General features: G+C 50.4%; 1 long non-coding RNA gene across 1 annotated transcript; it reads left to right on the top strand.

The window, feature by feature from the left end:
• Positions 1-1788: 1788 nt before the first annotated feature.
• LOC142403309 (uncharacterized) lies at positions 1789-8489 on the top strand. Its single transcript, XR_012773641.1, has 3 exons — positions 1789-1868; positions 7536-7598; positions 8468-8489. It is a non-coding gene; the product is annotated as an uncharacterized LOC142403309 (long non-coding RNA).
• Positions 8490-15490: the final 7001 nt, after the last annotated feature.

Below are 15490 nucleotides of genomic sequence, written 5' to 3'. Positions count from 1 at the left end.
CAATGCTAAGGAAATACCAGAGCACAGGGACAACTGCTCATTCAGTTTAAGCTGATGGCGAGAAGGACAGAGGACTAGAAGGAGAAAAATATGACAAGGAAGAAGACTGAGGAGCCAAGAAAGAAAGGTGCAGGGAAAAGGCTAGAGAGAGGGACAAATCAAGAGAAACAGGCACAAGGAGACCTGCAGAGAGATGAAGGAAGAAGAAGCGGGGACAAGAGCAGGACAGAGAGATGGGGAGGGAAGCAGAGGAAGAAGGAAGGGGGGATAGAGGAGCACAGGGACAGGGCGCGGGGCATACAGATGGAGAGAGAAAGAAGGACAGGGAGCAGAACAAAGGGACTGAGAAATAAAGAGAGGGTCAGATCCTGACAAAGAGACCAAGAAGAGGGGGAAAAAAACCCCAGCAACGGGCTGGAGGACAGAGACTGAGGAAGAGGAAAAGAGGGCTGAGAAGCAGGAAGGAGGAAGAGAGGACAAATACAAGGGAGAGCCAGCTGGACACAGGAGTATAGCAGGAAACAATGGGACAGGCAGCGGGACAGAGAAATAAAGACAGAGAAGATGGGGACAGGAACCAGGACAGAGGGACAGTGAGAGGAAAAAAGGGGCATGGAGCAGGACAGAGGTGAAGAGAGATGCAGCCGGGAAAGAGGAAGAGAGGCACAAAGAGGGAGAGGGATGAGGGGGGAGAGAGACAAATAAGGACTGGGGGCAGGATACACATTGCAAAAAATTCTGGGGTGGGCAGCAGGATGGAGAGGGAGTAAAAAAGAGTAGGGGCAGGGAGCAGGACAGAGAGACAGACAAGAATAACGATAAAGAGAAGAACAGGGATGGTGAGCAGCACAGAGGGATGGAGAAAGAGAGGTATCAGAAGCCCTGCAGAGAGATGGAGGGAGGAGGGAGGGGAAGGTTTAGGGAGCAGCAGAGAGAGAGATGAGAGATGGACAGGAAGAAGGACAGGGACAGTGGGATGAGAATTACCGAATGAAAAAACACAGTGGCAGTGAGCAGGACAGAGCAACAGAGAGAGAAACAAAGAGAACCAGAAGGAAAGAGGGAGAGGGGAAGACAAGGACAGGGAGCAGGACATACAGGCAGAGAGAGACAAAGAAGGACAGGGAACAGGCCAGAGAGACTGTGAAAAACAGAGAGGGATGCAGATCAGGACAAAGAGACAGAGAAGAAAACAACAGCAATGTGCTGCAGGATAGAAACAGAAGAAGAAAAAAAGAGGGACAGAGAGCAGGGGAGAGGGACAGCAAGCAAAACACAGGGACAGGTAGAGCGACAGAGAAAGAGGGACTTGGAGAAAAGAGACGGACGGGGAGCAGAACACAATACTAGAAGATGAGAGGTACAGGGAAGCAAAAAATATGACACAGAGGGAAGGGGGGCAGGGAGGGACTGAGATGCAGAAGAGGGGTGACATGGCCCCAAGGGCCTGGGACTCACCGCAGCTCCTGCTCTCTGCACTGCCAGGCAAATTCTTCAGCTCAGGCACTTCTTTGTCTGTCTGTCCTTCCCTCCCTTCCCCTTCTGTACCTCTACTCGCTTGCCTGTCCTCGCCTCACGGCTGGCCCCAGCCCTGCCTCAGCTGGGCCACGGCTGGAGCAGAGGCTGCACCTCCCAGCACCAACATGGCCACCCAGAGGCCCCCCGCCGCAGGACTACAGCTCCCGGCATGCCACGGGGCGCTCCTTCCTGCTGTCTGCCCCTGCGGGGACACTGTCCCCCGGCCGGTCCCGCCTCCGCAGGCCCCGGGGCTGCCTGCCCGGGGCTGCCCTGGCCCGTGCCCGGCCCAGGCCCCTGAGCTCTGGTGGAGCAGGGAGGAGGGGGAGCAAGGGACAGGGCAGCAGAGGGAGGTAGGGCAGGGCGGTAGGGTGGCCGGAGAGGGACAGGAGATGGACAGAGGGACGGGAGCAGGACAGAGGGGCAGGGAGAGCAGGGGGGAGCTGGGCAGGGAGTGGAGAAAGGAAAAGTACTGGTGAGGAGCGGGCAGAGGGATGGTGCGGGAAACAGATGGAGGGGAACGAGGTCGGGGGGGTCAGGAAGAAAACTCATGCTAAGCAGCAGGACAGAGGGACAGAGAGAGAAGAAGAAGGGCAGGAAGGAGGCCAGAGGGACGGACCAACCCAGGCGGGGTGAGGGAGCGGGGCAGGGGGGCAGAGAGACAGAAAAAGCACCAGGGGAGTGGAGTGACAGAGCAATGGGACAGGGAGCAGGACAGAGGGACAGAGGGGAAAGGGTGAGAGGGAAAAGGGAGGGGAGAGAGACAGGGAGAGGCAGGGACAGAGAGTGGGAGAGCAAGAGAAGGACAGGAAGCAATGCGGAGAGACTGAGAAACAGAGGGATGTGGATCGGGACAAGAAGGCAGAGAAGGACAGAACAGCAATGGCCTCCAGGATGGAGATGGAGGAAGAGCAAAAGGGGATGGGGAGCAGGACGGAGGCCTAGAGAGAAGAGAGAAGGCACAGCCAGCTGAGCAGGGGATGAGGGGAACAGGAAAGAGGGGACAGGCTGCAGGACAGAGAGAAAAAATAAAGCCAGGAAGCAGGACACAGTGACAGGAAAAATAGAAGGAAAAGGGGCAGGAGAGAGCACTGTGGAGAAAGAAAAAAACAGCAAGGGGATATAGGAGAGACAGAGAAGAATTAGAAAATACAGACCAGGAGCTGGACAGAGAAAGAGAAAATAAAAAATAGTGATGGGCTAAAAACAGAGAGGGAGTAATTAAAAAACGGGAAGCCAGAGAGAGAGTGATGGGAAGAGACCAAACATTGCAATTATGGGCAACTGCCCACATTTCTTGAGCACTCCCCAGGAACTGCAGTACCAGGAGCCTCGAGGAATGTGCTGCCTAAAAACCCTCTGCCCTGGGCCCAATCCTGCAGCCTAATACTGCTGACAAGCATTACCTTGCAGACTGGCTGGGACTGAGGAAAAAAAGCCCAGCTGAGGGGGGGGGGAGGAATTGCCCAACTGTTTTTTTGTTTGTTTGCCTGTTGGTTTTGCTTTAAAAAAAAATACCATTTAATCTCTAAATACCACTTGCAAAGAAGAAGGAACCAGGCATACCAGCTTGGGTGCAATTAAAGCCTGAACCCGTTCAACAGCCTCACAAACAAACCATCGCTCACTCCCACAGCACACACTCCACTGCCTGCCTGCAAGTAGAGGCAGCCACACTGTTTCTTGAGCGCTCCCCAGGAATGGCACCACCAGGCAGCTCAAAAAACATGCTGCCTGCAAAAACTTGAGCACAGCTTAATTGTGGGCAATTTTTCCTCTTTTTAGGCCTGCTGGTTGAAGAGTCATCTGTCAAGAGATGCCTCAGGACCATGTTAGCGCTGGTGGCGCTGTTTTTTGGATCCTGTGGCAGCAATGGGCAAAGGGACAGGCTATGGAATCCCCGTGCCAGGTACGTGTGCAGGGTGTCAGGGTCACCCCTACATGGTTTTTCCCAGCGGAGCCCCAGCCAGTGCTGGCCCCACGCTGCAGCCTCAGGGCGGAGGCTCAAGGAGCCAGGCATTTCTGTGGGCACTGCACCCTGCCGGGCCCCACCACTGGCTGTTGGCTGCCCTGAGCTTCTCCCCGTTGTGCCCCCAGCTCTGCTTTCTGCCAGCGCCGGGGGCACAGGAGAACGTCTGGCCTGTTCCTCCTGACCCACGTTGGCAGCTCCTACGTGGTGTCCACGTCACACAGCTGATTTGGGGGCGGCAGGTCTCTCTTGTGGCACCCTGGGAATGGGGGCAAAGCAAACCAAATCCCTCCCTTCCAATCTTTGTCCCCAGGGAGACCCAGTGGAGACGTACCATGTGCTGGAGAGCATCCTGCAGGGAGGTGACAGCTGTTGGCAGAGCGGTGCTGAGACCCACCTGACAGCAAAGGTGCCCAGTAGCCGCAGAGGAGCCCAGGTGAAGTGGTTCTCTTGGAGGCCACCAAAGCAGCCTTCCTCTGCCCCTGATTTTTTGGTGAGATACAGAGCAGCGCAGAGGTGTTTCTCAGGCATCCAGGCCTGAGGAGGGTTTCCCAGTGCCCCCGTGAGACATCCTGCTCCCAGGAAGCAGCTCCCCATAGAGCAAAGGCCATATCCAGCCACCCGGCACTGGGCTCGGCTGCCCCGAGGGGTCTCCCAAGGAGGATGGGGTCATCTGCCTGGTGGCTCTGACACAGAAATGATGAGCTGAAGCCCCGTGGTCATGGCTGGCCAGTTACAAGGCTCTGAGTGCCTCAGGCTTCTCCCTGGGAGTGTTTAACGCAGGCACTTTTTCAGGGTGTGATGGATGATGTGAGGATAGCTGCTGGTGATGTCCTGGTGGCTCTGTCCCACTCCCCACTTCAAAGTTGTGATGTCTGAGATGAGAGGCCACCTGAAGGCCCTGGCAGACATCTCCAAGGAGTTTATGTTCAGTGTTTTGATATCTTAGGGCCAGCATGTGCTAGGGTTATGGGATGCTAGGGTTATTGGATGCCAGAGTTTACATGAGTTTGGATTAAAGCATGTGATTGTTATGGACAGGATCTGGGTTTGTTGGCCCTGGGTTCCTGGGATTAGGTTATTTTTGCCTTATCTTGTGTTCTGGGTGGGGTTTTTTTGGAGAGTCCTTTTTTAGTTTGTTTGCTTTCTTAGGGTTAGGGTAGTGGCCTTTGGTTTTTGTATGATGTGTCTTCTGGTTATTTTTTTGTTGTTCTGGTAGTGTTGCATTTTCTCTCTTGTAACCAGCATTTGTGGTCTAATATGTGTGACTGGGCCAGGCAGTGTCAATTCTGTTGCGGTCCAACTCACTTCCACTGAGTCAGTAGGTAGGTGGTTAGGTGTGGAGGACTTGGAGTTTGTGGAGAATGACTGCCAGACGACTAACGGGCACTTCTGGGGTGTGTGGGGACTTCTGGCCCATAGGTAATGACTGCCGGAGGACTAAGTGTACTTCTGAATTTGTGTGGACTCCCCAAATTCATGGTCATTTCTGCTGCCTTGAGGAAGAGCCATAGGAAGACCCCAGCCACACAGAAGGACCAGGCTTTCCCCAAGGGTACATGGCTTTTGGGGTTTTGCTTTTGAGTAAGAAACCCGCAAAGAGGCTGCTATTGTTGTTTAGTGACGTTTTGTACAGTCCTGGACTGAGTATCGTGTGACTTGAAACATGGCTGAAAAAAGGGTAGAGGTTTGCCTGCCTGTTGTGAATGCTTGAGTTTCAAATGTCTGCTTGTGGTGGTGACTTCATACAGTCCTTACCTCCTATCCTGAGGCACGACATGTGCTTAGGGCGAGGTTCATCATCCACAACAGTGGATGAGAATCCGTATTTCAAATAGACTTCTTGATCGTTTTGAATTTTTTGGGGCCAACTTCTTCTCAGATTGGATTCGTTCATCCTTGATTTTGCCTCTTCACATGGCTGGCGAAGAGCTCATAGGAGGAGCAGGAGAAGGGTCAACACTACCGTTTCCATGTTGGTCAGTTGTGCTGGACTTACAGGGTTATCTTCCATCTGTGGTTTCTTTGCAGGAATCTCTTTTGAAGCCATTTGTCTGTTTAGTGAGGGGTAGTGGACTCAAGGGGAGACCTTTTGTTCCTCATTAGTGCTTCAGGGATTTACCTGTCATTTTTTGTTTGTTGTGTTTGCTTTTTATTTGCCGTGCTTAATTTAAAAGCTTATTGAAGCTCTTTCAATTTCCGTCATTAAAGGAAGTCTCTAGGATTACTACCCAGGAGTGACCTGTCCAGAAAGGACTCTCCTTGTACGCTGCCGTCAGCCTTCAGTCTAGAGAAATATCCGGTAGTGGTGTATTTTAATGGTGATGTACTCAAATGCATCTTAAATATACAAGCTTTGCCCTTGTGCCTGATATGCCTGGGGGATGATGCTCAGCAGCTCATCAACATTATGTTCTGCTGTGCTTTACCCATTTGAAGTAATGCATCACCAGAAATGTCTTCCTTAGTGCCTACACAGAGCAAGAACCTCCAGTAGCAAGGGCATGCTGACCCTTGGGCAGCTTCAAAGTGACAGATAAATGTCAATAAGTTAAAAAACCAGTCCCGTGGTAGCAGTGTGGACGTCAAAGTCCACCTGACTCTCCACACTGACTCAGCATGTCACAAATTTATGTGGGTAAGGATGGGTGAAGTCAGTATAAGCAGGTGTTGTAACTGGCCAGGCAGTTTATCTAAAGAAACAAAAAAAAAAGTGACCTTTGCTTGGAGTTTTGTGCCTTTAGATGTCGGGGTGTATTGCCTTTTCCTTCCTTGCTCTGCGCACAGTGCAGTGAGAGGTGTTTCCATCTGGGGGAGGAAAGCCATCCAACAGCCATCATCAACCTCAGGGCTTGATGGAGGCCTAAGTGCTTGGGACAGTTTTACTTGTGTGGTGCTTCTCATTCTGCTCCCAGGTTTTCCCATTAATGCTTGCTCTTTGCTTTATTTGCCTTTACAGTGTTTTGTAAATGTTCTCCATTCATAGCCGTGAGCACTGAACTATGTGTTCCTTGCTCTGAAAACTCATCAAGAGCTTTAGAGGTTTCCTTGGGAGCAGAGAAAATGGGTCCCTTGAGAGTAGAGAAGAGAATTTCATATGATATGATAAGCTCAATGCTTCCATGATAAGCATCTTGTAAGGATAAAAGTACCTGCTTTAACTTTTTGGGGTTTCTTCAGAAATGTTTAGCAATAGCTACTTAAATGATTGATTACTTCAACAGAAGAAGAGATCACTTTGCTTTCTGTGTCTGACTAAAAGAACTAACCAGAACATACAGAAAACTGATGTGAAGAGCCATTGTTTGTCATTATTGGGTACCACGTCTGACTTGTAGAGCTTCCCTGGGCATAGGGTGGTGTTTTGTACATGGCATTGTCCAGTCCTGTTTTTGAACTGAACATGTTACTCTTTCACAACTTTTTTCGTAGCGTTTTCACTTGAACTAATGTTCACCAAACCAGTTTGTTCTTACGTAGCTTCTAGGCAGAGGTTGAATCTTTGCAGTCAGATTTTGCCTTGGCCTCTGTACGGTGCCTAGTAACCTTTTTTTTCCTGCATGATCTTTGTGCACAGGAGTTGTCTCTTACATTGAAATGGTCATCTCTGTAGGTAATGCTACACACATTTGTACAGATGCTGGACAGGCTAAAGCTGTAATGCCAATATGGAAGGGCAGCTTGATGCTGGGATCATGCTGTAGCTCTCACAGCCCAGGAGATTTGTGTTTGTTATTGTCATGTTAGAGGAATTTCCCAGGTTTGGTATCTAGTGTGAAAGCACAGGGATCCTCCAGTGTTTGAGGTCTGGTAAAATGATGGTCCATCTGAAAGTGGCTGCTGGAGGCTGGGAGTTTCAGTCCATGCTCACTAAATTGCCTGCAGGCAATTAGTGACCTGGGGGGGAGTAATGCAGTTCAGGCTCTGTTGGATCTGTGCAAGGGTTTAGAGCAGCTGCAGAACCTGGGCATTCACGCCTGAGGTGTAAACCCTGAGTAAGAACAGAGGAGGGGGAAAAGGTCTGTTTGGTGTGGTTTTTCCCCCTCTCTAGGATGTGACATGCCTCTGTTTTGGAGAAAAGCAAGTGAAAGAGCAGAAGCTGGGACAGGACTAGGTAAGTGGGAGGAGTGGTAGAATATTATGGGCAAAAGTGGGTTTGGATTTTGATCTGCTCAGAAAGTTTCATACCAGCCTTGAAACTCATTTATTAATGTGGGGATGATAGTGAGGGGGGGGGGGAGGGGGGGGGAGACAAAGAAGTGGAGGGAGCGAGGAAGAGCTCTGAGGATTCACTCCCAGAGCTCCCAGAGCATTAATGTGTCAATCCTCTAGTGTCAGAAGGGGTGACTTGCCAGTGACACAGCTGTCACTCCTTGTCCCTGACTTTATAATTCCCTTGAAAGCCAGGGATACAGCCTTTCTCTTAAGAATATGTGTTAGAGGTACGAATGCACAGGGGCAGCAATGTGAACAGTGGTGTCGTGGTTTAGCTTCAGACAGCAACTAAGCACCACACAGCTGCTCGCTCACCCTCCCCACCCCGGTGGGATGGGGGAGAGAATCGGAAGGGCAAAAGTAAGAAAACTTGTGGGTTGAGATAAGAACAGTTTAATAATTGAACAAAAAAATTGTAATGAAAAGGAAAACAATAAGAGACAGAGAGAGGAACAAAACCCAGGGAAAAAAACATGTAATGCAACTGCTCACCACCTGCTGACTGATGCCCAGCCAGTCCCCGAGCAGTGACTGCTGCCCCCCAGGCAACTCCCCGCAGTTTGTATACTGAGCGTGACGTCATACGGTATGGAATATACCTTTGGCCAGTTTGGATCAACTATCTTAGCTGTGCCCCCTCCCAGCTGCTTGTGCACCTGGCAGAGCATGGGAAGCTGAAAAGTCCTTGACTAGTGTATACACTACTTAGCAACAACTCCAACATCAGTGTGTTATCAACTTTCTTCTCATCCTAAATCCAAAACACAGCACTGTACCAGCTACTAGGAAGAAAATTAACTCTATCCCAGCTGAAACCAGGACACTGGCCAAGTCAGCATCTTGTACGTGTTACGCAGATTGTGTTTCTTGACTGCTAGCAAGGAAAGGAGTGTGGTAGTGTAGTCTAACAGTGTAGTCTAACAGGAGCTGTCGGAAGGCCAAGGCTTACGTAAAGCTGATAAGGGAGATTCAGGCTGGAAAGTGGCACATCTAAACAAGAATTACTGTCCTTGGGAGAAAAACACATCCTGGAGAAATATGTAAGCTAATTAAGATGTTTTGGGAACCGTCTGAAACAACTAGTAGAAGTGTGATAAGAGGCACCCTCACGCAAACTATCCTCATTATAATACTAAAAGTCACACCCCTCGAGCTGGAGACCCTGGCCCAAGCAGAGACCCCTCACCTTTGAGCGTGCGCAGAATATTAAAGCTCGGCATAAGACGCATCAGGGAAGATAGGCGGTAGCAGCAGAGTTCTGTTTATTTCTACACGCTCTTCTGTTCTGTTCTGTTCTGAGTAACGAAGGGAGACGTGCCTCGTTCTGGTTTGTGTAGAAACGCTGGGTTTTTCGGTACCGATATGGGTGCTGCTGCTTCCCAGGAGGCACCCCTTTCCTCTGCTCTAGGATGCATCCTGAAGAATTGGAATAAATGTGGAGGGTAAGCTAAAATGATATTTTAATCAATGGTGGCCACAATATCAATTGGAAGATGGTGAAAAATGGCCTGAGAATGGATCCTTGAAATACAAGACTAGATTGCAATTAATGTTGTTTTGTCAGGGAACTGAAAAACGGGATGAAATACAATATGTGGATATGTTTTTTTGATTAAGAAATGATTTGGATATGTGGAAGAAATGTGGTTTAGTGTATTCTAAACATCAGATTGGAATATATGCGTTAAAAGAGAAAAAGGAAAAATCTTGTTGTATCGAATTGAAACAATCCAGAAGGCATGTATAGTACTGTTAAAACTGTAATGATGGCTCATAATCCTAACTGGGGACATGTACAGGCTCTCCTAGAATATTTGTTTATCCCTGAGGAGAGGAGATTGATTGTAGAGAAGGCTAGAGAGGGACTGATCCAGCAACGGGGGGGTGGGGGTAGGGGGTGGTGCCTAATACCAATATGTACATCCCAAAAGCGGATCCGGAGTGGGATTCAAACACAAGTGAGGGATTACAGAGGGTAAAGGAATATCAAAAGTTAATTTTGTATGGGATTCAACATGGAGTGCCAAAGCCTAAGAATTTATCTAAACTCTATGTAGTAAGGCAGGGGGATAAGGAAACCCCATCAGCCTTCTATGAGAGACTGTGTGAAGTAGCTCGAAAATGGACAGATCTGAATCCGGAAGATGATAGCAATTCCAAGTTATTTAATATGCTGTTTATTGGTCAAACGGCAGCAGATATAAGAAAGAAATTACAAAAGTTAGAGGGTGCATGTGGAATGACAATCTCAGAGTTATTGTCAATCGCATATAAGGTATATAAAGTTTCCTCAGCTGATCCTCTGGTTCCAGTCAAGATGGGGAACGAAATAATAGATTTTTTAATTGATAGTGGAGCCACACATTCAGTAGTAACTAGTTGTAGGGGACCCTTAAGTAAAACTAAAATAAGCATTGTTGGTGCAACAGGGAAAAAGACTTTAAGGCCATTTTTACAACCTATGGAATGTTCAATTGGAAATACTACCTGAACTCATGAATTCCTTTAGATGCCAGAATGCCCCTTACCATTGCTTGGACGGGATTTACTTTGTAAACTGAATGCACAACTAACGTTTTCTGAAGACTCTGTTCAGTTGCATATTCCTCCAGAGACTGCCTGGAAAGCCCAGATATGTTTGTTAATCGAGAAAGATCCTAATGAAGAAATGAATATTCCAGAGGAAGTACTGAATGTGGTCACACCTCTGGTATGGGCATCGAAGACACCCGGACAAGCTAAGAATGCGACCCTGGGAAAGACTGAACTGAAACCAGGAGGTCAACTGGTAAGAAAGAAACAATACCCCATTAAGCTGGAGGCCTGAAAAGGATTAGAACCTATAAAAAGCTCCTTTTTAGAACATGGATTGTTACAGGAGTGTCAATCGGAATTTAATACTCCCATCCTACCTGTAAAGAAGCCCCATTCTTCTGAATATAGACTGGTACAGGACTTAGGAGAAATTAATGCAAGGACAGTAGATGCCCACCCTGTGGTTCCAAACCCGTATACCCTCCCTACTACAATCCCTAACAGTAATACTTATTTCATAGTATTAGATTTAAAGGACACCTTCTTCTGTATAACTGAGGATGAGCAGAGCCAGACCATCTTCACATTTGAATGGGAGAATCCAACTACAGGACGAAAGACACAACTCTGCTGGACTGTCCTTCCGCAAGGATTCAAGAACAGCCCTACCTTGTTTGGTAAGGTACTAGCCAAAGAATTGGAACTATGGCAAAATGATCATGATGCTGTAACATTGTTGCAATATGTTGATGATTTGCTAATTGGTTCTGACAGTTATAAGGTATGTCTGGAGGCCATCATCAGTTTGCTTAACTTTCTGGGCTTGGCAGGGTATTGGGTTTCTAAAGAAAAAAGCTCAGATTCGGAAATAAAAGGTCCAATATATGGGGTTTGAAATCACCAAAGGATAGAGAGAATTAAGTACTGAGAGAAAAGAGGCAGTTTGTAGAATTGCTGTACCTACATCAAAGAAGCATTTAAGAGGATTTCTGGGAGTGGCTGGGTGGTGTTGCTTATGGATTCCCAATTTTGGACTAATTGCCAAACCATTGTATGCTGCTGCGAAAGGACCTGAGGGGGTTCTTGAATGGACACCTGAATGTAGGAAGAGTTTTGACAAAATTAAAAGGAAACTCATGGAGGCTTCTGCTTTGGGACTCCTGAATTTGAAACAACCCTTCTGATTATATGTACATGAATGCCAGCAAGTGGCATGAGGAGTTTTGACACCAGAACTGGAGAGCTGGAAAAGAGCGGTGGGATATTTTTCAAAGCAATGAGATGAGGTCAGTAAAGGCCAGCCTGCTTGTTTGAGTGCAGTAGCGGCGACTGCGACTTTGATGGAAGAGTCTCGGAAATTGACGTTAGGCCAGCCGATTACTGTATTTGTGCCTCATGCTGTGTCTTCTCTCCCGCCCTCCTGCATCGTGTTCTCCATGGCACGGGCTCCCGCGGGGAGGGGGGAGAGGAGGCGGTGGCCTGGCACCACATGGTCCTCCTTCATGTGCATAACACGGCACGCGAGCTGCAGCACCGCTATGCGGACACTGGGCGGCGCACCACCACACATGCGCTGTCGAGGTGCGGCCGCATGGCTGGTTGGGGAGCTACTGCATGGGAAGCCCCCAGAAACCCCCACAGAACTGGCAACAAAACTACACCTCGTGCCACACTGCGGGGGCCGTGGCGGCAGCAGGGACTACGCTGTGCCCCATGCCCCCAGGAGCGATGCGGCTGCCCGGCAGCCCAGTCCACAAAAACTACAGCTCCCGGCATGCATTGGCAAACACAGCATGGCTGCCCGACAGCCAAGGGCCAGAAGACTACAGCTCCCAGCATGCTCTGGGGAACCAACATGGCCGGCCAGCAGCCCCTTGCCCCAGCACTACAGCTCCCAGCACACCGCGACAGGCTGCCTTCCCTGCTGTCTGCCCCCACGGGGACACCGTTCCCCAATGACCCCCCCCCCCCCCCCCCCCCGAGCTGATGCACCTGGAATCCCTGCCAAGCCCCCCCGGCCCTGCTCCATCTCCAGGCAGCCCCCGCCACCCAGCTCCAACACGCCACAGCCCCCACACGCCCCCACCAGCCCTCGCTGCTGGTGCAGCACTCTTTCACCCCCCCCTGCTGCCACTCCATGCCTCCGACATGGACCCCACCGGCCCAGCCGCCCACCCGCAGGCACCGCCGCCTTCCTCGGGGCTTTCCCCGGGACCCGCTCACCTTCTCCCTCAGTGCAGCCACAGCCCAGCAATGCTCGGCAGCTGCTCTGCCCCTCCTTTCCCTCACACCAGCCCCTCCACGGCCACCCGGGCAGGGCAGCACCAGCCTTTCCACCGGCAGCCATCCCATGACAGGGACGGGCTGTCGCCATCGACCTTGCCGCCCGCCCCTGGGGCTTGTCCAGCCCCAGCCCACAGCGGGAGGCCAGCAGGAAGAGGGGGCCATCACCCGACCCCCTCAGTGCCTCACCTCCTCCCCTGGGCTCCCTCACAGCCCCTGGCCCGGGGCAAAGGGAGCGCAAACACAGCGGGGAGGGCAAAGGAGACAGCAAGTGTTCATTCGGTCACGCACGTAACAAGTCCCCGGAGCAAGTCTGCTCGGGGACTCGGGGGCCCTGACACTGCCCCTGCTCCTGAGGCACCTCGGCAGTTGTTCCCGCAGCCACACTCATCAGTTCGGCAGGGAACAGATGGTCGCTCAGCTGGCTCCTGGAGCGATGGGCTGCTGGGCAGAGGTGGCCCCCAAAAATGAGGAGCAGGGCGTAGGACACTAGACGAGAGGAGAAAAGTGGCAGCCGGCTGGACAGTGGGGTGTAGCGAGAAAGCATGAGGCAGGGAACAGGACAGCAAGAGAAGGACCGGGACAGGGAGCCCGATAGAGGTGGAGAAAGAAGCAGCAGTGAGAGAGGAAGAGAGGGAGCAGAAAGAGGGAGAGGGAGCGAGACAGAGATCAACAAAGAAGGACAGGGAGCAGGATGGAGATGCAGGAAAAACCTGGGATGGACAGCACGACAGAGAGGGAGGAAAGAAGAATAGGGGCAGGAAGACAGAGACAGCAAAAATACCAACAGGCCAGAGAGAGGGAGGACCTAAAAGATGGGGACAGGGTGCTGCTCAGAGCAAGATGGAGAAAGGAGGTACGGGGAGCAAAAAACTATTGCAGCAGCATGGGAAGGAGACGGGGCCAGTGGAGGGGCAGGGAGGCACCAGGACACAGAAGAGAGGTGACAGACCCCTGAGGGCCCTGGACTCACTGCAGCTCTTGCTCTCGGCGCTGCCGGGAGAATTTGCCACTTCAGATGCTTCTTTCTCCTTCCCTCTTGCCTTCCTCTTTTCTGTAACTCCACTCACTTGGCTGTCCTCCACCTAAGAAAATACGTGGGTGTCTTACAGCTCTTATGAGACGAGGCTTCCCAGACACATAGCCTCGCTCGCTCGCGCACTACGCAGCCATACCGTGCCTTTGGGTATGCATACAGACTGCAGTGCACGCCGGCAGTCTGGCCTGCTGCGGACTATGAAGAGGGATCCTTCCTCACCCGGAGAGGCAGGCTCTCTCTTGCCTGCAGCGGGAGGCAGCTGCGGGCTGGCCGGCCTTCGATTTCTTCTTCTTTATCTTTCTCTGGCCTCTCCGGCTTCAGCTGCGGCAGCTCCTGTCCACAGCCAGCAAGCGCTCCACCCGTCCCTTTTTGCCTCCATGCCACGAGGAGAGCGAGGCCAGGCAGAGACAACCCATGCAAGCCTGAAGTGGGTGCAGTCAAGGGCATCCCCAGGGGAGGAAGGGACAACCGTGTCCTCAGCGTGGCCTCTGGGAGAGGGAGAAGGAGTTCCTCAAGTTTCCTATGTGACTGAAGAACCTCAGTCTAAAAATGTGGACTGGAATGATAGCTGTGTCTGTATATATATATATATATAAAAAATATATATATATATGTGTCTGTATATATATATATATATATATAAAGACAAGGAAAGTGGTGGTGATTAATTGGAATGTATTGGAAAGAGTAGGACCTGGGCATGACATAGATGGTATAGAATAAGGGGTGGGTACTGTCCTGGTTTTGGCTGGGATAGAGTTAATTTTCTTCTTAGTAGCTGGTATAGTGATGTGTTTTGGATTTAGGATGGGAATAATGTTGATAACACACTGATGTTTTAGTTGTTGCTGAGCAGTGCTTACACCAAGTCAAGGACTTTTCAGCTTCTCATGCTCTACCGACTGAGAAGGCTGGAGGTGCACAAGAAGCTGGGAGGGGTCAGCCACGACAGCTGACCCAAACTGGCCAAAGGGATATTCCATACCATATGGCGTCATGCTCAGTATATAAACTGAGGGGAGTTGGCCAGGGGGGAGCCATCCCTGCTCAGGGACTGGCTGGGCATCAGTCAGCAGGTGGTGAGCAATTGCATTGTGCATCACTCGTTTTTGTACATTATTTTATCATTATTATTATTATTATTGTTGTTGTTGTTGTTGTTGTTGTTGTTGCTGTTCTTGTTGTAGTTGTTATTATTATTATCCCTTCCTCTGCTGTCCTATTAAACTGTCTTTATCTCAACCCATGGGTTTTAGTTGGTTTTTTTCCCCCCAATTCTCTTCCCCATCCCACCAGGGCCGGGGGGGAGGGCAAGCAAGCGGCTGTGTGGTGCTTAGTGGCTGACTGAGTTTAAACCACAACACTATCATATTGTTATCATTACCATTTTCTGGTAATCTGTGGTTATTTTGTTCCTACACAAATGTTTAGATTCAACTCACTTCTACTGAGAAATGAATCTGCTCTGCATCCTGGAGCCTGTATAAAGGTATGTTTAACACTGGGTCAGAGCTGCCTCTCTCATAGGGTGTCTCTAATAAAATGGGATCGCCCCAGTGCACTGCCAGAGGTTGGGGTCTTCTTCCAAAGTTGGTGCCAGGAATAGGCATGAGCAACTGCTCCCCAAAAGGGCCTGTTGCTCCATGGATTCAGGAGGCAAGAGCTCAATGCCATGTTATGGCCTGTTAGAGGGTTGGATTTAAGACTAACCCATCGTTGTCTAGTGACTGGAGATGGTGAATGGCCACTGAATTGCACTCCCATGGCTGTCGCACACGTGACATGCAGATGATGTCCTTCAGGAGGGCAGTCTGGAGCTGCCTGAAGAGCACGGGTTGTCTCCATGAACAGCATGTGCCTGGGGCGGGCAGTGACTGGAGCCCCGCAAAGTAAGAGATCGCCCAAGGTGGAGTCACTGCAAGGGAAAGCGCTAA

The sequence above is a fragment of the Mycteria americana genome, unplaced genomic scaffold, assembly GCF_035582795.1.
Source record: "Mycteria americana isolate JAX WOST 10 ecotype Jacksonville Zoo and Gardens unplaced genomic scaffold, USCA_MyAme_1.0 Scaffold_181, whole genome shotgun sequence".
Classification (NCBI taxonomy): Eukaryota; Metazoa; Chordata; class Aves; order Ciconiiformes; family Ciconiidae; genus Mycteria; species Mycteria americana.
The sequence above is the reverse complement of the archived record's forward strand: the minus strand, read 5'-3'. Positions and strand labels throughout refer to the sequence as shown.